The sequence below is a fragment of the Oncorhynchus kisutch genome, linkage group LG5, assembly GCF_002021735.2.
Source record: "Oncorhynchus kisutch isolate 150728-3 linkage group LG5, Okis_V2, whole genome shotgun sequence".
Taxonomy (NCBI): Eukaryota; Metazoa; Chordata; class Actinopteri; order Salmoniformes; family Salmonidae; genus Oncorhynchus; species Oncorhynchus kisutch.
Window position 1 is genome coordinate 24863645 of NC_034178.2, and position 22721 is coordinate 24886365.

General features: G+C 41.7%; 1 protein-coding gene across 10 annotated transcripts in view; it reads left to right on the forward strand.

Annotated features, from left to right (window-relative positions):
• LOC109891495 (R3H domain-containing protein 2) overlaps positions 1 to 22721 on the forward strand; it is a 74395-nt gene that overhangs the window by 17492 nt on the left and 34182 nt on the right. For all 10 annotated transcript variants that reach the window (XM_031824716.1, XM_031824722.1, XM_031824713.1 and 7 more), the window contains one exon: positions 22335 to 22584. The gene's annotated coding sequence lies outside the window, so the exon portion shown is untranslated. The remainder of the gene's footprint in view (positions 1 to 22334; positions 22585 to 22721) is intronic.

Genomic DNA, 22721 nt, shown 5'->3' on the forward strand with positions numbered 1-22721 from the left:
TTGTTTATTAACAACAAGCTGGAGAGGTCACAATCAAACTTAAATGCACAAAGTACCGGTCTGAAGTGAGCTCCCCCGGGGCAGTCCTGTTCTCTTTTATATACTGCTTACACACACAAGTTATATTTGCATGATTCATCGTTCTTAATTCATCATTATTGTTTGGTTCATGCGTGTAACTGACCAATACTGGTTCATGCATGTGACAGACCAATACCTCACGAGGATTCTCCTCTCCAAGCTGAGACCTTGAAACTGGGATATACCTTTCCATTCTCCAAACAAAGATCTGGGTTTAATACCAAATTTGAAACATACTGATAGTGAGTATTCCTCCCAGGCACGTTCAATCAGTCACTTGCATGAACACAGAAATTGGTTATTAGGAAAAGCACAAACATAAAATTTTCCGTTGCATTATTTTCATATCTGTTTTAGCACTTTATGTATATATTTTTCCACATAAGTATTTGGACAAATCCACTTACTGTATCAAAGTAGTCAAGAGTTTAGTATTTGGTCGCATATTCCTAGCACGCAATGACTACATCAAGCTTGGGACTCTATAAACTTGTTGGATGCCTTTGCAGTTACTTTTGGTTGTTTCAGATTGTTTTGCCCAATAGGAACAGAATAATTAATGTGTTGTCATTTGGAGTAACTTTTTATTGTAAATAAGAATGGGATCTTTTTCCACACTACATCCATGTGGATGCTACCATGATTATGGAGTATCATTAAAACCTCTTGAAACTAGCAATCCCGGATCCGGGATCGTAATCATAGCCTCAAATGAATTAGCATAACGCAGCGGACATAAATACCCCTAGAAACTTTTCCTATTCATGAAAATCGCAAATAAAATAAATATATTAAAACACAAGCTTAGCCTTTTGTTAACAACACTGTCATCTTAGATTTTCAAAATATGCGTTACAGCCAACGCTAGACAAGCATTTGTGTAAGTTTATCATGGCATAATGCTATGCTAGGCTCTGCTGGCAGCAGGAAACATTTTAACGAAAATAAGAGAAGCAACCAAATTAAATAATTTACCTTTGAAGAACGTCGGATGCTTTCACTCAGGAGACTCTCAGTTAGATAGCAAATGTTCCTTTTTTCAAAAAATATTATTTTTGTAGGTGAAATAGCTCCCGTTTGTTCATCATGCTTGGCTGAGAAATCGACCGGAAAATGCTACCACTACAACGCCAAACTTTTTTCAAAATTAACTCCATAATATCGACAGAAACACGGTAAACGTTGTTTAGGATCCATCCTCAAGGTGTTTTTAACATATATATTCGATAATATATCCGTCGAGGCAATTGGTTTCTCATAAGAAGCGATTGGAAAAATGGCTACCTCAGTATTTTACGCAAGATTTTCTGCGGGAGACACCATGTGACCACTTGCTATATATGGTCCCTTACGGCTATTCTTCAATGGAAATGCGTAAAAAGACGTCACAATGCTGTAGACACCTTGGGGAATATGTGGAAAACGTAAGCTCATTCGTAGCTCATTCACAGCCATATAAGGAATCATTGGCATGAGGCGGTTTCAAAAAATGCGGCACATCCTGGTTGGATTTTTATCTGGGTTTCGCAGTTCTGTTGCACTCACAGACAATATCTTTGCAGTTTTGGAAACGTCAGTGTTTTCTATCCAAATCTGTCAATTATATGCATAGTCGAGCATCTTTTCGTGACAAAATATCTTGTTTAAAATGGGAACGTTTTTCATCCCCAAACATTTAATAGCGCCCCCTAATGCTTAACTGGTTTTAATGAATTGTGGATAATGATGAGTGAGAAAGTTAGAGGAACAAATGCCCCCCCCCCAAAAAAAAGCTAACCTCTCCCCTTTGCCAACAACCAGGTGTATGATCTTTGTTTTGGTTGTGCTTCGGTGAGAAAGAGGAACAAACTGTAAATGCATCCCAAAAATGTGTAGAGTCACACGCTTGATGTCAGGGGTCACGTTAATGCAGGATTCTGCATTTTTCACACACAAAAGGAACGAAAATATCTTGCTGCTTTTTGTAAATGCAGATCTAAAATGCTTCTTATTTGTTAACTCTGTTCATGCTCAAAGGATTTTGCTCACATCATTGGATCACCAGACAGCGCTCTGTAGGCTACTTTTCTCTGGTACTTTCCTCCATTGTAGTTTTTCTCTGGTAGCAAGTTAAGTTGCAAAACGGTTAATGTAGCTGGCTACATTCTTTCAATGATCAACATTAGAAATATGATGGCCATGCATCGTTTTTGCAAAAAACGACCTTGCTTTTTCGTTAGCTAGTTTACTTGTGACTGCTAGCCATATAGGTGGAGATGCAAAGAAAAAAACATATCTCAGACTGGCCAATAAATATAAAAGACTAAGATGGGCAAAAGAACACAGACACTGGACAGAGGAACTTTGCTTAGAAGGCCAGCATCCCAGAGTTGCCTCTCCACTGTTGAGATTGGTGTTTTGCTGGTACTATTTAATGAAGCTGCCAGTTGAGGACTTTAGGCGTCTGTTTCTCAAACTAGACACAGATGTACTTGTCCTCTTGCTCAGTTGTGCACTGGGGCCTCCCATTCTTTCTATTCTGTTTAGAGCCAGTTTGTGCTTTTCTGTGAAGGGAGTAGTACACAGCGTTCTGCGAGATCTTCCGTTTTTTGGCACTTTCTCGCATGGAATAGCCTTCATTTCTCAGAACAACAGTAGACTGACGAGTTTCAGAAGAAAGGTCTTTGTTTCTGGCCATTTTGAGCCTGTAATCGAACCCACAAATGCTGATGCCCCAGATACTCAACTAATCTGAAGAAGGCCAGATTTATTGCTTCTTTACTCAGAACAAGTTTTCAGCTGTGCTAACATAATTGCAGAAGGGTTTTTGAAATGATCAACTAGCCTTTTATAATGATAAACTTGTTATAATGATAAACTTGGATTAGCTAACACAACGTGCCATTGGAACACAGGAGTGATGGTTGTTGGTAATAGGCCTCTGTAAGCCTACTATGTGGTATTTTCCATAAAATAATCTGCCGTTTCCAGCTATAATAGTCATTTACAACCATGTCTACACTGTATTTCTGATCAATTTGATGTTAACGGACAAAAATAAATGTTCTTTCAAAAACGTGGACATTTCTAAGTGAACACAAACGTTTTGAACGGTAGGTTATATGGTTTAAAATGCGGTGCAATTTCGTCAGCTATTTCTGAGAAGTGCAAATGTCATCTGTAAGATGGTCCCTGCATTCAGTATAATGTTAAGTGGACATTCCTTCCCTTTTTCTTCATATTGGATATTTATCCAGCTCCTATGAACAGTTTGGATGTGTGTAAAACCCTCCTGTTTGTTGCCTTGTCCTTATTATTATGCGCCCACGGGGAGCAAATATGTTGCTTATAACTGTATTTAGACAGCCTATTTAAAACAAGTTTTGTTTTTATTAGAATTATACTGTCTTTTTAGGTCTTATCAATAGCCTGATGAATTGAATCTTGCTTATTGACTACGTTGGCAAGTTCATGTCCAGACAGCAATTTGCAATTGATAATTTGCAATTAGGCCAGTCTGAATGCTGTAGCCTGTGTATATTGGAGCAATGTGGACTGCAAACATGTTCAAAATATTAAGCAAATGCGGGACATTTAATGAACTAGGTTATTATGGACTAACAGATTTGAGAACGAAATGGGATGAAAGACCATAACTACGCAACTTGGAGCAACCACATATTTAGCCATGGAGCATGTTCTGATTTGCCAGTGAGGGGGCAAGCCTCGACACACCCACCTCTTGTTTAGAATCTCAACCCAGCCCTTTCGCGCCGCTACTGGTCCCGTAATTCCGGTGAAACATTTCATTTCAAATCCAAAATACTGGAGTGTAGAGCAAAATGTACAACTGTTATCTTCACTGTCAAAAAATGTGTATGTTCTATGATTTTTTTTTGTGCACACTTAATTCAGTGCATCGGTCTGATTATTTCTCAAGGTAAACTGAAATTCCAATTTTCTGAATTGACCCCAATCCTGCTGTTCTTCTGACCCTTTTCAAGTCCAATCCAGCCTCTCTCTTTCTGATGCTGCTGAACTTTTGACTGCCTTTACACATTCTGTGCTGCAGTGAGGGCTTGTTGCAGGCAGGGAGAACTAAGGAAGATGATTCAAATCCATTCATCCTGTCTAGGGAATGATCTTTTCCCCCTGCTAATGAGCTCTTTCTTGCAATCTTTTTTCTTCTTCTTCTTTATGCCCATCCATACCCCTGCAGTGCATTTCTCCTACCAACACCAGTTTGTTTTTCATCCAAACCCAAGGGCACTGAATGAGACTAGTGTAGCAGAGAATCTAGCACTGTTGGTTGTACTTGATGGTTAGAGATGGTCACATGGCTTGCTCTTGTGGATCTAGGTTATATGTGGCTTCCTATACAGCAAGGAGGGATGCAATGCAAACCTTGAGTGGGTGAATGGAGGAATGAACATTTCATTGTCCGTTTCTCGTCATTGAAGTGTGTCTTGCCGTCGTGCTGCTCCCCCAGTGACATAGTCCTTTAAACAGCTGGGTTTCCTCACTAGCCCTGGGCTGCCTGTCAGCACAATTATATTGTTACTGAGAGAGAAAGGGAGAGGGAGTGCGAGGAAGGGAGGGTTGGTGAAGGAATAGAGTAAGGCAGAGCAGTGTGCACATGATATAGTGAGAGGAGAGTGCTTGCTCGCTCTCTCACTCACCGTCTCTGTGCTTGTACACTTCATTCAGAAAAAGGGGCAGTCAAAAGAGGGGTCCTTCCTTCCTCGTTTACAAAACCCTCGACATAGAATAGCTCCGACCATGTACAGCTAGCTAGAACAGACGGAGAGGACAGACAAGACCGTGAGTGCTCCCAGACCATAAAATAAGCTTTAGGCTAGATGACCGTGGGGGACGGATGGGTTCTCCTCGGATACAGTCAGTTTTTATTGAGACTAAAGTGATGTCAGCGATCTGCTAGCATAGCGATATGTTGTAGCCTGTCGTTCCACCCGATCATTCATCCTGCAAAACCTCTGCATGGGAGCTGCAAATCTCTAAACACAGTAAGCAAGCGATGTGTGTTTGCGTGTGCGCCACTGTGTTTTGTATTATTCACATTTACCAGTTACGCCGGATGTGTCAAAGTTAAACTTCAAACTATTATTCGGTGGATTGCCTTAGCTTACCGCCTCTTATCGGTCTCTGTTCGTGTCCTGTCTTTTCTCTACGTTAGCTGACATCTATCTGGAGCTTAGAATAGCTTCTATAAAGTACAGTTTTAGAGGGCTGGGAATTGCCAGGCACCTCACAATACGATATTATCACGATACTTAGGTACCGGTTATGTATTTTTGATTCTGTGACTTCATTGTGATTCGATGTTCCAAACATATTGCTCACCATGTGTCTGCTGCAGGGAGATGAGAACATTAGAAAGCAAGTTTTGATCAGTCAAGGAAATAAAAGTGCTGAAAACAAATTGGCTCGCTATTTTGGAAAATGTTGGTGCAGATACAGCCAACTAGCGCAAAAAATATTGCGATATTGTCAAAACGATAAGATTTCATTAAAATAATATTACGGTATGTAACTTTCCATTTGTCCCCATAACTATGTTTTTATAATCAATCTATTTACCCTTCTGTAATCTGTTCACCTGCATTGGTTTTTAGATGGTTTGGATGTACTGGTTTTAATTGTGATGTTAATGAAATCACTGACTATCTAACTATGTCTATGGACTGTTCCATTTTATTAGTGGTGCATGTAGGCTATGCTGCATAATTATGGCTTTATATATTGTGCTAGTGTGTGGGTTGGCTAGTGTGAGAACACATACTTTGGTGAAGACAGTGCTGAGGTAATGAGGAATTCCCTGCTACTGTGTTGGCCTGTAGGCGGAGGGGAGGGGAGGGGAGGCCGGGGCAGGGGTGGAGAGTTGACAGGAAGGGTCCGTCACTTTGGGACCTGTCATGGAGCAGAGAGGACGGAAGGGAGGTAGTAGAGGGAGGGATAACAGAGACTGAGCCAGGAGAGATGGAGACAGGGAGTGAAAGAAGTGGGGAGGAAGGGAGTGGGTGCGAGGTCACCCTGTTGGTGGCTTAGTTGGTTTGTGCATCTACGCAGAGAAGAGGGGGCGGGGGGGACACAGACAGAATTCGTCATAAGAAGCCTGCTATCCATGGAGATGTGTACTGTACTGTAGCTATATGTGACAGCAAATAGATGATTCTTACAAAACATTGGGTGGGAACATCTAGTTAACCGTTAAGACTAGCACAGAACATAATGTGCTAGGAACAGAGAGTGGGGTGGAGAGATGGGGAGAAAGTAGATGCAGGTGACAGAAGAAAAGAAGGTGGGTAGGAGATGGAGGGAGAAAAGAGTGTTTGCTAGAGAGGGGGAGAATCTCAATTGCGTACTCCCCGCATCCTTTCTCCTCGCCTCCTTCTCTCAAAACCCATTGGATGAGAAAGCCAGAGGTCCCTCCCCTCTGACCTTCTCCTACAATGGGTTTTGAGAAGGTGAGGAGAGAGTATGCAATTGAGATCCTCCCAGAGACTGAGAAAGAGAGCGCAGCAGCAAAATCCTCTTGAATAAAAAAATCTGCTGCTATTTATAGCATAGTGTCTTCTTCTCTCCTCCCTCACACCAATCGCTCTCTCTCTCTCTCGTTTCTCTTTCTGTCTCATTTGCTCTTTCAGGTGAATGAAAAGCTGCCTTCTTTACCCCGTAATACTTGGTCTCGCCTCTTTATACTATAGCCATTTTCCCGAGGCTTCTTTGTCAGCAGATGGTTTTTGTGACGGTCACTTTGTGTTACTGTCTGTTTCTATCTAATGTGGAGAGTGTTTAGCAAATCTATCTCTGGTGAGACATGGGAGATATGTTGATGGGTGTGTATCAGATAGTATGGATTAAATAAGGTGTTGCCTAGGTTTTAGATGTCAATATCAGAGGCTATTAAGCTGCTATTGATTTGCAAAATGCACCCGAGAGCTTGACATTAACATTTTTAGCCACTTGTCCTTTGGACAAGTAGCAGGGCACTACGCTGACTTAAATGTTTAAAAACATTTTTTTACAAGGGGAGCACATGTGCACCTAAGTTGAAAAATGTAGGCACACACAGATGTTTAGGAGCACAATGAAAACATTTTGTAGGTAATAAAGCTAGAATCCTTAATTCTAGGTGCACTGGTGCTCCTAATTTAACATTCCAGGTCACACATCAAAATATTTATTTACTTGCACATTCGAGTAAAATGGTCGCAAGTATGCCAGATTTAATTAGTATTTTTTACGTCTCCGAAAGCTAAAGTCACTTAAAAATAATTGTCTGTAACACCATGGGCCAAAAGGGGGACTGTATGGTCGTTATCAAGACATGGCCAATGTTGAATAGAGGGAAATCCCAGTTTTCCAACGGTGTCAATTTTTCTCATATTGAGAGTTTTACAACCAAAATATATAGGATTGTATAATTAACGCGCATCAGTTCATCAACTGCGTGTTAGCCATTTGCGGTTATTCACGAGTGCCGATGGAGAGTTTTATCAGACATAACAATGACATTCATACATACTATTAGCTAAATAGTTAAGTACCAACATAGCCAGCCCAGCTACACAATGTTTTAAATAGGTTATGTAGTAGACTATCTTTAATTTATAAGAATACTGCTGCAATTTTAATGACCGAACGAACCCTGTTTGCCTACCAAAAATGATCTTGAAGGCACAACATGTCTTTTTTTTGTCACGGATGGGCTATTGCAGCCGACAACCACACCGGGTTCCACTCCTATCAGATAAAAACAAGAAAAGGTGGCTCCAGTGTGCACGCGATCACCAACAATGGACAACTGAGGAGCGCAAAAATCGTCGAATCCCGGTTCCTTTTGCATCATGCAGATGGCCATCGGGATTTGGCGTATGCAGCATAAGTCCATGGCCCCTTCCTGCTTGGTGTCAACGGTACAGGCTGGTGGTGTAATGGTGTGGGGAATGTTTTCCTGTCACATGTTTGGTCCCTTGATACCATTTGAGCATTTCCATGCCCAGAAGAATTCCGGCTGTTCTGAAGACAAAGCCTCAATTTCTCTGGGAATGGAATTCACAAGGTGTCAAGTGTTCCACAGGGATTCTGGCCCGTGTTGACTCATATGCTTTGAGTTGGCTGGATGTCCTTTCGGTGGTGGACCCTTCTTGATATACACAGGAAACTGTTGAGTGTGAAAAACCCAGCAGCGTTGCAGTTCTTGACCCAAACTGGTGTGCCGGTCGAGGGCTGTGGCGGTAATGAAAGGCTGTCAGCCGGTCATTGTCATACACAATGCCACACATGTCTCAAGTTTTGAGGGAGCATGCAATTGGCATGCTGACTGCAGGAATGTTCACCAGAGCTTTTGCTGCTTGTGAATTGAATGTTCATTTCTCTACCATAAGCCGCCTACAACCTCATTTTCGGCATTACGTCCAACCGGCCTCACAACCACCGCTCACGTGTAACCACGCTATCCCAGGACCTACACATCCGGCTTCTTCAACTACAGTGAGACCAGCCTCCCTGACTGCTGATGCAATTTAGGATTGTTTCTGTCTGTAATAAAGCCATTTTTATGGGTAAAAACTAATTCTGATTGGTTGGGCCTTGCTCCCAAGTGGGTGCCCACCCTTGGCTGCGCCCCTGCCCAGTCATGTGAAATCCATAGATAAGCGCCTATTTATTTTATTTAAATTCAGATTTTCTACTATAAACTCAATAAAATCTTTAAATGTTGCATGTTGTGTTTATATTTTTGTTCAATATATATTCCCGTCTCTTACATTGCGTGTTCTGATAGGGTTGATTCTCCAGGGGGCAGAGGGCTAGGCTGGTGGGAAGGGAGTAAAAGGAATGGCTGAAGAACCTACAGCTTTATCTATGGGCTAGTGCTGAGCGATTAGTGTTTTTTGAGGTTGTTTCTGTTAGATAATACTCGTTGTTTTCCATTTTGGTTTTGATAACATTTTAAATGTGCGTTATGAAAAATGTACTGAAATGATTTTACACCATTTTAATTCAAAAAACCCAAATAGTGAACATTCATTAATTTGCCAAAATATTCCATTTACTCTGTCAGGGTCCACATTGTGTAGACATCAAATGAAAAATACTATAATATTTCAGTTGTGTATATTACTTAGTTTTTATTTGATGGCTTTATTATTTTTAAAATCATCTCATCTCTCCTTAGGGAGTGGCAGCCAGCCAGACAATGTTATCTCTGCTCAACGTACTGTCTTTAGTTATCCTATTTAGCTAGGCTTGCCTGCCTAAGTATGCAGCAGAGCTGTCTGACAATCATTTTACTAGTTCTTTAAAGTACACTGAATAAAAATGCACTACATGACCAAAATTCAACTAACATTTCATTCCAAAATCATGGGCATTAATATGGAGTTGGTCCCCCATTTTGTGCTGTAACAGCCTCTGCTATTCTGGGAATGCTTTCCACTAGATGTTGGAAGATTGCTGCCGGGACTTGCTGCCATTCAGCCACAAGCATTAGTGAGGTCGGGCATTGATGTTGGGAGATAAGGCCTGGCTTGCAGTCGGCGTTCCAGTTCATCCCAAAGGTGTTCGATGGGGTTGAGTTCAGGGCTCTGTGCAGGCCAGTCAAGTTCTTCCGCACCGATCTCGACAAACTATTTCTGTATGGGTCTCGATTTGTGCTCGGGGGCATTGTCATGCTGAAACAGGAAAGGGTCTTCCACAAAGTTAAAAGCACAGAATCGTCTAGAATGTCCTTTGTATGGTGTAGCGTTAAGATTTCCCGTTACTGGATTTAAGGGGCCTAGCCCAAACCATTATTCCTCCTCCACCAAACGTTACAGTTGGCAGTATGCATCGTGGCTGGTAGCGTTCTCCTGGCATCCGCCAAACCCAGATTCGTCCGTTGGACTGCCAGATGAAGGGTGATTCATCACTCCAGAGAACACGTTTCCACTGCTCCAATGACTGCTAGCTTTATACTACTCCAGCCGACGCCTTGGCATTGCGCATGGTGATTTTAGGCGCGTGTGCGTCTGCTAGGCCATGGAAACCCATTTCATGAAGCTGCTGTCAAACAGTTATTGTGCGGACGTTACTTCTTCCAGAAGCAATTTGGAACTCTGAGGTAGAGCTGTGGCGGTCACAAAATGTAATCAGCCGGTGATTGTCAAGCGAATAACTTGGTCTCACGGTAATTGACCGTTAATTAACAAACACAATTAGCATTCCTGTCTTCCGCGCATAGCCTACAAGCCACTGATGTAGACCTTTTTTAGAACATCTACATTTACATTTTAAAAAAAGTCTAATAAATAATATAGCCTACACCTTCACAATAAATCCATTATTTATTTTAGACAGGTCTAAAGAAACATGATAAGAAAATGTAGTCTATTTCAGAATAATAGAATAGCATACTCTGCTTTGTCCTTATGTTTGGTTCTGATCTGGCTATACTATATGGCTGTGAGCTATACTAGTTAATTTAGCAGACAAGATTTGGTTAGAATTACGTGGCATTATTGTATATTATGTTATAGTATGAAGTACAATTGAACAAAGCTGAATAAAAGAGAGGATATTTTCTCCAAACGATTTGAGGGAGTGAGCACATGTGGCTATTCTGTGTTCAGGGGTTAACAAAGAAATAGGTACTCCTATGTGCCTTAGAGTTATTAAAGTAACTTTAGTAAACTCAGCAAAAAAAGAAACGTCCTCTTATTTTTTAGCAAACTTAACGTGTGTAAATATTTGTATGAACATAACTGATACTTAAACTGAACAAGTTCCACAGACATGTGACTAACAGAAATGGAATTTCTGTTTTTTTTTGTCCCTGAACAAAAGGGGATCAAAATCAAAAGTAACAGTCAGTATCTGGAGTGGCCACCAGCTGCATTAAGTACTGCAGTTCATCTCCTCCTCATGGACTGCACTAGATTTGCCAGTTCTTGCTGTGAGATGTTACCCCACTCTTCCACCAAGGCACCTGCAATTTCCCAGACATTTCTGGGGGGGAATGGCCCTAGCTCTCATCCTCCGATCCAACAGGTCCCCGACGTTAACTTTCACACATTAACAAGTCCAATACAGCAAATGAAAGATAAACATCTTGTTAATCTACCCATCGTGTCCAATTTTTAGAATGTTTTACAGCGAACACACAACATATATTTACGTAAAAAAACACACAGCCATTTTTCCCAGCCAAAGATGGTAACAAAAGCTGAATTAGAGATAAAATGAATCACTAACCTTTTGATAATCTTCATCAGATTACACTCGTATGACATCATGTTACACGATACATTTGTTTTTTTTCTTCGATAATATGCATATTTATATCCACAAATCTCGGTTTACATTGGCGCCATGTTCAGAAATGAAATATCCGGAGAAATATCCGGAGTAATTACAGAGAGCCACGTCAAATAACAGAAATACTCATCATAAACTTTGACGAAAGATACATGTTTTACATATAATTAAAGATACACTGGTTGTTAATGCAGCCGCTGCGTTAGATTTTTTTTTTTAAACGTTACGAAAAATGCATACCATGCAATAATCTGAGACGGCGCTCAGAAGTAAATATATTTCTCCGCCAAGTTGGAGTCAACAGAAATATGAAATTACATCATAAATATTCCCTTACCTTTCGATAATCTTTCATCAGAATGCAGTGCAAGGAATCCTAGTTCCGCAATAAATCGTTGTTTTGTTCCATAATGTCCATTACTAGTGTCCAATTAGCTACTTTTGCTAGCACGTCTAGTTCACATGTTCAAAAGCTGGCGCTGGTCCAGGTGAACTCGGACGAAAACTTCAAAAATGTATATTCCAGGTCGAATAAACTGGTCAAACTAAGTAGAGAATCAATCTTCAGGATGCTATTATCATATATATCCAATAACGTTCCAACCGGAGCATTCGTTTTTGCATTCTGCCAGACCAGTGACTCAAATAGCTGCCATCCGGTCCCACATCACACTAGAGGCTTCATTCCACGTTCTACTGACTGTTGACATCTAGTGGAAGGCGTAGGAAGTGCGAACAGATCCATATCTTATTTGGATGTGAATAGGCGATGAGTTGAAAATCAACCAGCCCCAGAATTTCCACTTCCTGTTTGGAAGTTTGCCTGCCCTATGAGTTCTGTTATACTCACAGACATAATTCAAACAGTTTTAGAAACTTCAGAGTGTTTTCTATCCACTAGTAATAATAATATGCATAATATTATGCATGTATTGATTTTAAGAAAGGCGTTGATGTTTATGGTTAGGTACACATTGGTGCAACGACAAGCGAATGCGCTTGTTAAATCACCCGTTTGGCGAAGTAGGCTATGATTCAATGATAAATTAACAGGCACCGCATCGATTATATGCAACGCAGGACAAGCTTGATAACTACACATGGTTGATGATATTACTAATTTAACTAGTGATTATGTTAAGATTGATAGTTTTTTTGATAAGATACGTTTAATGCTAGCTAGCACCTTGGTTCCTTGCTGCACTCGCATAACAGGTAGTCAGCCTGCCATGCTGTCTCCTCGCGGAGTGCAATGTAATCGGCCATGATCAGTGTCCAAAACTGCAGATTACCGATTGTTATGATAACTTAAAATCGGTCCTAATTAATCGGCCATTCCGATTAATCGATCAACCTCTAGTTGTGATATAAACCTTATCAAAACATATAGGCCTATGGGCCTACATGAGGTGTGGGACTGTGATTCCAAAAAGTCAATACATTTTTTTTGCATTGTACTTTGCCTTACACTGGGCATCATTCACAATTGATAATATATAATTCACAAGAGAGGCTAATATTGTCACCCATCAGGCTATTATTGATTTAATCTTGTCTTTACATATACTAAATGATGTGTGAAGTTTGTTTTGATTGAATATGGACCATTATCATGCACCTGTCTCGAAATAGTGGTCGGTGAAAAATAAATTGTCATCTATGCACTTAAATAGCAAATCGAGGACACTTTTTCAGTGGTTCATTTTCATGCCAGCCAGGTAGGCTGTACTCCTGTTGTAATGATGAGCAATGTGCTTAATATTAGGAAAGTTGAGGTATAAATATAGTAGTCCTAGAAAGCTGATGGTATCCTCTTTTTAATAGAGGCCATCACTGTTTTGTCACGCAAATTGCATAGCCTATAGACACGTGCTACGCGTTTCGGCTGGCTGGTCTGACGATCCCGCAGGTGAAGAAGCCAAGGTGTGGAGGTCCTGGGCTGGGGTGGTTACACGTGGTCTGCGGTTTTTGAGACTGGTTAGACATACTGCCAAATTCTCTAAAATGACTTTGGAGAGATGGGTTATGGAAGAGAAATTAACATTCAATTCTCTGGTACCAGCTCTGGTGGACATTCCTGTTGTGACACAACTGCACATTTTAATGGCTTTTTATTGTCCCCAGCAATAGCAGCACTTGTGTAACTATCATGCTGTTGAATCAGCTTCTTGATATGCCACACCTGTCAGGTTGATGGATTATCTTGGCAAAGGGGAAATGCTCACTAACAGGGATGTAAACAAATTTGTGCACAAAATTGACTTAGCCACAGAGGATCAATAAATAAAAATGGCTGTGAATTGTTTCAAATCAGATGCGTGTTGGCCTCTGCCTATTTTGGTAGCCCACAATATGTGCAGTGCATGTGGCAATATGTGTGAAGATGTCTGGAGTATAAAGGGAGGGGTGTTTGGCGCCGATATGGCGTGTTTCTCTCCAGAATGGACAATATCGCAATATTATTTTTTGTGCAAGTTGTCTGTACCTTCACCAAAACTCCAGTATTTTTCCTGCGTAGCTTGTTCCCCATCTTTTAAATCAGGATGCCAATTTTGTTTTCAGAACTTTTGTTTGTGGCTGATCAACTCATTTTCTCCAGGCTGTCTTTTGTCCCTCTGCAGCAGACATATGGTGAGCGGTATGTTTTGACGATGGAGTCACAATACATATAGAATCGTTAGTATTGCAGTACATCTCGTATCGCCACCTATCGTGATATCATATTGTGAGGTCCCTGGCAATTCTAAGCCCTACTGGACAGGTGTGCTGCCCAAGTCTGTAGCCCTATCTATTGTTGGATGTCTGGGGTTGAGAGGGAGGTAGCAGGGGGCCTGGCTGGATGGATGGATTGAGAATGTGAAGGAGGATGGGAAGGGTGTGGCATGGTGCCTGGCTGGCTGGATGGTGTCCTCCATTCAAATCATCCCCTCTTTCCCTGGGGGCTGCAGTCTGGCTCAGGCATTCCCGGAAAACCCCTGAATGGAAGGATGTGTGAAGGATGTGTAAAGGGAGGGAAGGAAGGAATTCCACACCGACCCCACACACTGAAGCCTACTGTATGAACTCACTTTGAGATATATTATAAGGGCCATGTGTTTTAACTGGCAATGTTTGGAGAACTATAAGGTATTTATGAAACATTTGGTGAATGCTTTCGGCTACGTTGGCACAGTATGTGGAAAGTAGGGAATCAGCCTAATGATGTGTGGGGCTCAGGCTGGGCTGAGTAGGCTACTAGCTGTCCATATGCGAGTGCAGGACCCCGGAACAGGAAGTTCACCTCTCTATCTGTCGAGGTTTACTAGTTAGCTCTTCAGACCTCACTCCGTCTCCCTCTCTCTGTGTTTGTCTGCTCCTCAAATCTGCTAAGTTCAGGGTTCACTTGGAGCAGATCTGCTGCAGCCTGCTTATTCACCAACATAACACAGAACATAACAGAGCAGAGTGTGTGAGGGAGTCAACCATCTGTACCAGGATTTACGTTAGCCGGTAATAGCCAGGTTTTGGCCCAAAATAAATAATTTTAAAAAAATAGAAAAGCCGATAAATGAAATTGGTGCCAGCCAATTGTCTGGGAGAAAAAGAAAAGGCTTTTTAGCCTATTAATTGATGGAAATAGCAGCCTGTCAACACATTTGACTGGTCATGCTTATCAGTCTATAGGTTAATTTGCATAGTTTAGTGGTATTAAATTGTCCTGTGTGTTCAGTATATTCGTTTATGTTTCTTATTTATCACACGAGTACAGATGGGGCCTTTGAGTGGGAAATCTGCCAGACAGCACGAGAGCTGCTGCTACAGCATCCCAAACACTAAATGCATAGGCAAATGGAAGGTAGGCTTCATCAGCACGTCACACACCACTTTGCAATGAGCTGGAGGCAGTATGCGTTTTCAAAACATATACTTAATTGTTTGAAACCTGCATTTTGTTTTTAAACTTCATATTTTGAGGCATGTCTTACCTTGCTTCAAAGTAGCCTAGCCCAAATCAGACCAATTATTTGATATAAACTTTCTTTCATTGTCCAGTAGCCAAACGCACAATCCTAGTCATATTAGCAACCCACGCTAGTTGTTTCATATTAGATCCCCTCTTCTTTCTAAACAATATTTTACATCTGTCTCATGAAACTGTTCTCATGTGCTTTGTGGAACAAAAATTTGCACTTGGCCTACTGTGTTTATAATGTGAATAAATACGTTTATCAAAATTTTAAGCTAATCGTTCTGATCTGTTACGTCAGACTCTTGCTTTTTACTGTTTTTGGGCTGTAGCCTAGGCATACGGGCTGTATGAATGTGGGATCTATCATCCCACAACTGTAAATGTGGATAGAATAACTATCTTCAAAGTGCGCATGAGAATTCGGTAAAAAAAGGGCTGCACATCGTTGCATCACCTTTGATGCCCTGTTAATATGAATTACCATAATCTAAAGGGGTTAATGTCATTCTGAGCACAGTGGGTGGACACTCTAATCAGGTTACGCACCCAATGCATATAAATGTCCGGTAAAATTAAAATGTGGCCTGTCAAATGATCTGTACATGAACCAGTGTGCAAAACCCTGATGTCTTTATCTCTCTCTGTGTGTGTGAGCTGAACTCCTTAAATGCACAGAGCCAGGTAATTGGGGAAGGAAGCAGGGTGATATAGCCTAAAAAGAGAGAGGTGTGTGTGTGGCAGGCAGGAAGGGGGTACGACAGAAAGTAGTCTTGGTGACAGAGCCTGTTGCCATGGAGCTGGGCCTCCCATTGGTGGAGGCATGGGCCAATCACACAGCAGCACAGTCCGTTTCATCATTGAGAAAAAAAAATTCTGCTCTCTGCCATTTCTCTCTTTCTCCCTCTCATCACTGACTGCTCCTCCTTCCTGTACTATAAAAAGTGGCGAAATTACATAAGGTTTGTAATGGGAGCGGGACTAGCTTCTGATGTTTGTCTTGACACACATTTTGTGTGAGTGAATGAAAATGTAGCAACCGATCTGTTGCAGGCAGCATTTTTTTGAATGAGGCTAATCAAGATACACGCTCATTGGCACAGATTTATCCTAGATTTCAACACATGTAGCCTAGTCCTAACCTCATGCTGTGCCTAACTCCAATGGGTGCAACTCCACTGGTATTTTAGTGTCTTGAATAATCTGCCCGTTTGTTAGGAAATGTGAATGTAAAGGCTTGTGGACATGAAAGGATGCTGCATGGTGGAGTCCCCCTGTCTGTCCTCCGTGGGTAGCGGTGCTGAGAGGCGGTGACTCATACAGTTGTTTTTGGCTTAGGGTACATCCCGTCCCAGTAACACTCTTATGTGTACTTGTGACTTGCCCTTTCTCCTTATATTCTAATGGTGATGATGAATGATATTGACAAGTGTGGGTGAAAATAGTTGTGAGGTAGGCAATAGGCTAGTCGATTGTTAGTCATTCATAAAGAAATGCTCTCATGCTGTCTTGGCTTAAATAACCCCTGTCTTTCTCTCGCTCCCCCGCACACATTCCAGCACTCCTTCCCTTGTCAATAATGCATAGAAAGATCAGTATCCCCTCTTCCTTTCTTTCTCTCCTCTCTGTCAGTCGTAATGAATGAGGGAGGTGTGACATTCTGGCCAACACCTTTTGCTCTCACGCGCCATCTCTTCATATAACTCTCTCGCTTTCTCTCTCCCCCTCTCTTTCTCTCTCTCAATCCTGACCTGCCATACACTCTTTCCTCATATGTGTCATAGAGGATACCCCTGCTCTGTCCCTCCTCTCTCCCTCCCTCTCTTTTCTCTGCAGTGTTCTTTTTTCCTCTTCCTCTTTTAATGTCTTCTCTTAAATTGTCAGCCTGCTGACGCCATCCTCCTCCTCTCTGCTCAGCCCACTCACTCCTGTGGGACACGCTCAGCTCTGACTCATTCACCCTCTTTCTCTCTCTCTCCCTCTCTCTCCCTCGCTCCATCACTCGCTCCATCACTCCATCACTCTCTCCCTCGCTCCATCACTCTCTCCCTCGCTCCATCACTCTCTCCCTCGCTCCATCACTCTCTTTCTATGAGATACACACACACACACACACACACTCTCCACACACTTTTTTTCTATTACTCTTTATCTTCTATTTTGTCGGACCAAGTCATTACACAATTAGACAGACATGAAAAACTACAAGTAATCTAGTAAAAACCATAGAGAAAACAGGAGTTTAACTTAATCATAAAACGTCAAATTAAAAACGAGGCACAACAATAAATAACATCAGCATAACAGTGAAGTTGCGTATTTTGCACATTTTTGTCTAAATTATTTCTATAAATAGTGAATAAGATGGGACCATGTACAGAGCCCTGGGGCACACCATTAGACAGACAATTTAATAGAACTCAGTGCACTTAATTATGGGCTATCAGACAGATAGTTAGCAAACGCACCTGCATGCTCGGAAAGACCTACGCTCGACAATCTCTGCCTCAGTATCGCATGATCAACTGTATCAAAAGCATTAGAGATCAATACAAAGTGAGGCACAGTGCTGTTTTTTGTCAAGAGCTTCATTGTCAAAACCTTCATGGCTGCTGTAATTGTGCTATGCTTCTTCCTGCAGTCTGATTTGGTACATTGATAAAATAAGTGTATAACGTATAGTTGTTCACTAACAAGGGTTTCAAGTATTTTCGCCAGGGGTGACTGCTTTGAGATTGGACTATAATTATTTAAGAGTTGGATCTCCCCCTTTTTGAAAGTGGTAGGACAAGTGCGGATTTCCAGATCCTTAGAATTTCATTACATTTCAGGATTAGATTGAACAGATACATACGTGTTTCAGCTATGACATCAGCAGCGAGTTTTAAAAAGCAAGGATCAGGATATCTCTGATCTAAGGATTTCAGGGCTCTCCTGCACTGAAAATGGCAAAAAAGCTGAAAGTATGACCAGTGATGCACCGATATGCCAAAATAAACCCAATACCGATAACTGATATGCCTTTTAACCATTCTAGTACAGTTAAATAGTTAACACACACATGGACACAGCGGTCTAAGGCACTGCATCTCATCTGGTTTGAATCCAGGCTGTATCACATCCGGCTGTGATTGGGAGTCCCACAGTGCGGTGCACAATTGGCCCAGCGTCGTCCGGCTGTCATTGTAAATAAGAATTAGTTCTTAACTGACTTGCCTAGTTAAATAAAGGTTACACCACACTGACCAAAAAGTTATTTTGTATGCATTTACGTATGTCCCCATTTCCAGTAAAACATAATCAAACCCTATTTATTTCACTTTCTTGCTGTGCTGTTTCGTTGTTCATTTGTTTAATTCTCAACCAGGACTTTTTTGGAATGCTGTTTTGGGGTTTTCAAAAAAGACATCAAATAACATTATTTGATGTGTCAAATAACTATCTGTTTCAGTAGCTGTAGTTAGCTAGCTAACTATATAGCTAAATGTCAATTAAAATGACCCTAATTTATAAGAGTTCTTATTTGATTAATGGTGGTCGGACCCATCTATGTGAAGCTTGCCACAATAGTGGACTTTGCGGTTAGCCTTCAAAATAAATGTTTGGCATAATTCTAATTTGTATTCATTTGCATCACTGTCAATGACATACTTTTATTTTGAAGTCAGTACGCAAATTCAACTTGTGCCTAATGCTTATTGTGGTCTAACCTCACTAGCCAGATTAAGCTAGCTGGCTGCTTATAACATTAGCTTTGGGCAACAGGGTTAAGTAGCTGGCTAGCTATTTATTTTCATTAACCTACGTTCAATTTCAATAGACGAACAAGTGGCAATCTAGCTAATTCTTACAATGATTCCTAAATCATTGCTAAGAATAATGAAAATAACTGCAGTTTCTACTGGTCATTGTTTTCAGGCTGGTTGTCCCCAAAAAATTATTGGTCACATACACATGGTTAGCAGATGTTAATGCGAGTGTAGCAAAATGCTTGTGCTTCTACTTCCGACTATGCACTAATATCTAACAAGTAATCTAACAAATTCACAACTACCTTATACACACAAATGTAAAGGGATGAATAGAATATGTACATATAAGTATATGGATGAGTGATGGCATGTGGCATAGGCAAGATGGTATAGAATACAGTATATACATATGAGATGAGTAATGTGGCATATGTAAACATTATTAAAGTGGTGTTATTTATTGAAGTGGCTAGAGATTGAGTCTGTATGTTGGCAGCAGCCTCTGTTAGTGATGGCTGTTTAACAGTCTGATGGCCTTGAGATAGAAGCTGTTTTTCAGTCTCTCGGTCCCAGCTTTGATGCACCTGTACTGACCTCGCCTTCTGGATGATAGCAGGGTGAGCAAGCAGTGGCTTCGGTGGTTGTTGTCCTTGATTATCTTTTTGGCCTTTCTCTGACATCGGGTAATGTATTGGTGCTAGCTAGGTACCAAGCTAAAGCTAGTTACCCCAGAAGTTGCGGTCGAACAAATGATGCTTTATTACCAACGCAATATTGTAAACACATCGTTCGTGGCCGGCGTTTGCTTGTTTGCAGACTTCTTTGTACAGCTTTGACAGTGCAACTGTATCTTTTTGGACACGCGAAGACCCAAACGGCTTTCCATAGTTTGTATGTCTTGAAGCTAATAGCAGTGACGCTATTACTGTGTAACTCCGGTAGGGCAATGTCTGAAAAATAGCGCACTTGGTAGTGTGTACCGGTGCTCGACCTGTCGGCAAAAGCCAACATCACCCACGACAGAACGGTTGATTGTCAAGGGCAATGAATTCCATTATCTTGGCTTTAATGGATTTTGCCTTTGAGTTGTCTCACTGAAATGTTCTTACTCTTTCAAATGACTGCTCGACTCGTTGACTGCTCGATCCACACAGAAGACATTGTGGGCTAGGTAAGGAATGCTGTGTTGCATGTGTAGCGCAACATTTTACGCTGCGTTATGTCACCTACGTTATATAGGTATGCACAGTAGCTTTGACATCGTTTTTTAACTAGACATGATACCTGATACCGATGTTTGCATTTTTAGCCAATTTCGTCCGATTCCGATATGTTCACCGCTATATCGTGCATACCTAATGACCGGTTCATCCACACAGGGTTGTACAGAGCAGGGGTATGACAGGACATGTTGCTTGTTAACCCTTCTCCTACGATTTCCCAGGCCTTTGTAAATCGAATCAAAATCTGTCTAAAAAGCAAGGGATGTGTTTTTTTTTGCATGGGTTGCGCATCTGTGGTGAAAGGTGACAGAGCTAGAGCAGTGTTGGACCATAAGACATCCTGAAAATCAGTCTTCTTAGGACGCTTTAGACGTTATCGTCACAGTCTGGCCTACAAAACTATTGAGACTAAAGATGACTCACAAAGTCAGATATTAGCATTTTTCACACATGTTCAAATCTTCTATGAGGGACTTTGTTGAGCTTCACAATCAATTTGAGATACTTTCGGGTTGATTTGGACATGCTAATATCGGTCCAGTGAATTGAATTGGATTTGTGCGACAAATGGAAAAAAACGTTAGCGTGTGGGAATAGTGCCAGGGAAACGAAACCATAGAAAGGATTGCTGTCATACCTTGTCCATAGACTCAGTTGTGTGTATAAGGTAGTTGTGAATTTGTTAGATTACTTGCAGGGTAAGGAAAATAATATAATTTAGGAATTTGAGTGAACTATCTATCCCTTTAAAGGATGCTGTGTAGGCTTTTATTAACTATTGCAAATGTCTAGTGTTGACCATTTGAGACCATTTCATGTGTCTTTCATTCGTTTTTAGAAAGCTGTTTATGTGACGTGGATGATTCGGGTCTCTTCTTCCTGCTCTCCTCGGCTCCGTTTTCTCTAATCTACATATTTATTTCTAAAATCAATCTTCCTTTTGCTCTCTCTCTCCCCCCCCCTCCATACCAATGGCAGCAGCTGAGAATGACGTCACCGTCTCCCTGGAAACTCTGCCTGTGAAGAAGGGAGGAAAAAGCAAGGGGGAGAGAGAGGAAATGGTAGCTGAGAATAGGCTGGCTGGGGTAGCCCGGTTCATTCATAAGCACCTCAATTTCACACTCATTCAGGTTTTCTGGCAGAGAGAGACAAATAAGTGTTATTTTTAGCACAGCATGTCCCTCTCTTCTGCCCATTAGAGCCACAGTCTCTCAGCCATGTTATTCTCCAAACAAAAAATTACACATTTGTTCTGCTCAGACCTTTATCTAGTCATTCGATAATGTTGACGTGTGTGTTTGACTGTGTGAGAGTTTTGCAACGTGTCCGTGTCTCCCTGTCTTTATCTGCGTAGATATAAGGCTGTTCTGTGGTGCAGAGTTGCATAAGCCGGGACTCCTCAGCGCCGAGTGCAGTTGGTTGGCGTTCATCCGTGTGCGTGCCCTGGTCATTGATGATGCTGTGCCTGGGTCTTCCCCTGCTGTGGGAATCCCTGCATGCCATACTGCTGCAGCACCACACACACACACACTCTCTCAAACACACACACACACACACACACACACACACACACACACACACACACACACACACACACACACACACACACACACACACACACACACAGCCTCCTGATGATGTCAGAGGAAACTGTGTTAAAGCTGAAGTGTGTGTTTGTGGGACAGATGGTGCGTTTTTCAAAGCTTCTGGTATTAGTCTTCCTATGTGTGTTTGTTGTTGAGTAGTGAGAGCGCTGCCTGTCCTGAAGATGTTAGCAGTATGTCGTCATGGTAACGTTTAATGGAGTGCTGTTTATGAGTGGGAGAGAGAAACACGCCATCTCACCTGTCAGTTTGTGTAAATTGGTTCGAAAACCATACTTTTTTCAGCTCTGGTCTGCAAGTGGTCATTCATGCATTGGCTGAATTTCTACTTCCACAGCTAGCCCTATGGTTTACTCATCCCACGCTTTGAGCAGTGAGTCAGACCAGTGTGTTGTAACTGTTAGTGAAGTCATTGTCTTCCTGTTATCCCCAGGGGTCGTGACTGGTGGAACTATCTTCACCATGCTGCTTCACTGATACGCACAGACGGAAGGATCGACTGACAGACCCAGTCAGCGGGTGCCACCCCCTTCTCTGTGTCAGCTGTTTCTCCCACCGGCTACCTCCCCCCTGTACAGAGCTTGCTATGGAATGCCCTCACCTAGTGGACCAGCACAGTCCTCTTTAGGACCCTTTCCTGGGAACCCACTCCATAAGGAATCAGCATAGCTGATCTTTCTCAGGTACTGTTCACTGTATACATTAACTACATTGTCCGTGTCTCCTGATTCTTACCATGTTTAGGGTTTTCCTTGGCCCTGTACTGCATTTGAAACTCAGGACCATTTAATGGATCTATCCTCTCCCTCCCTCCTCATCT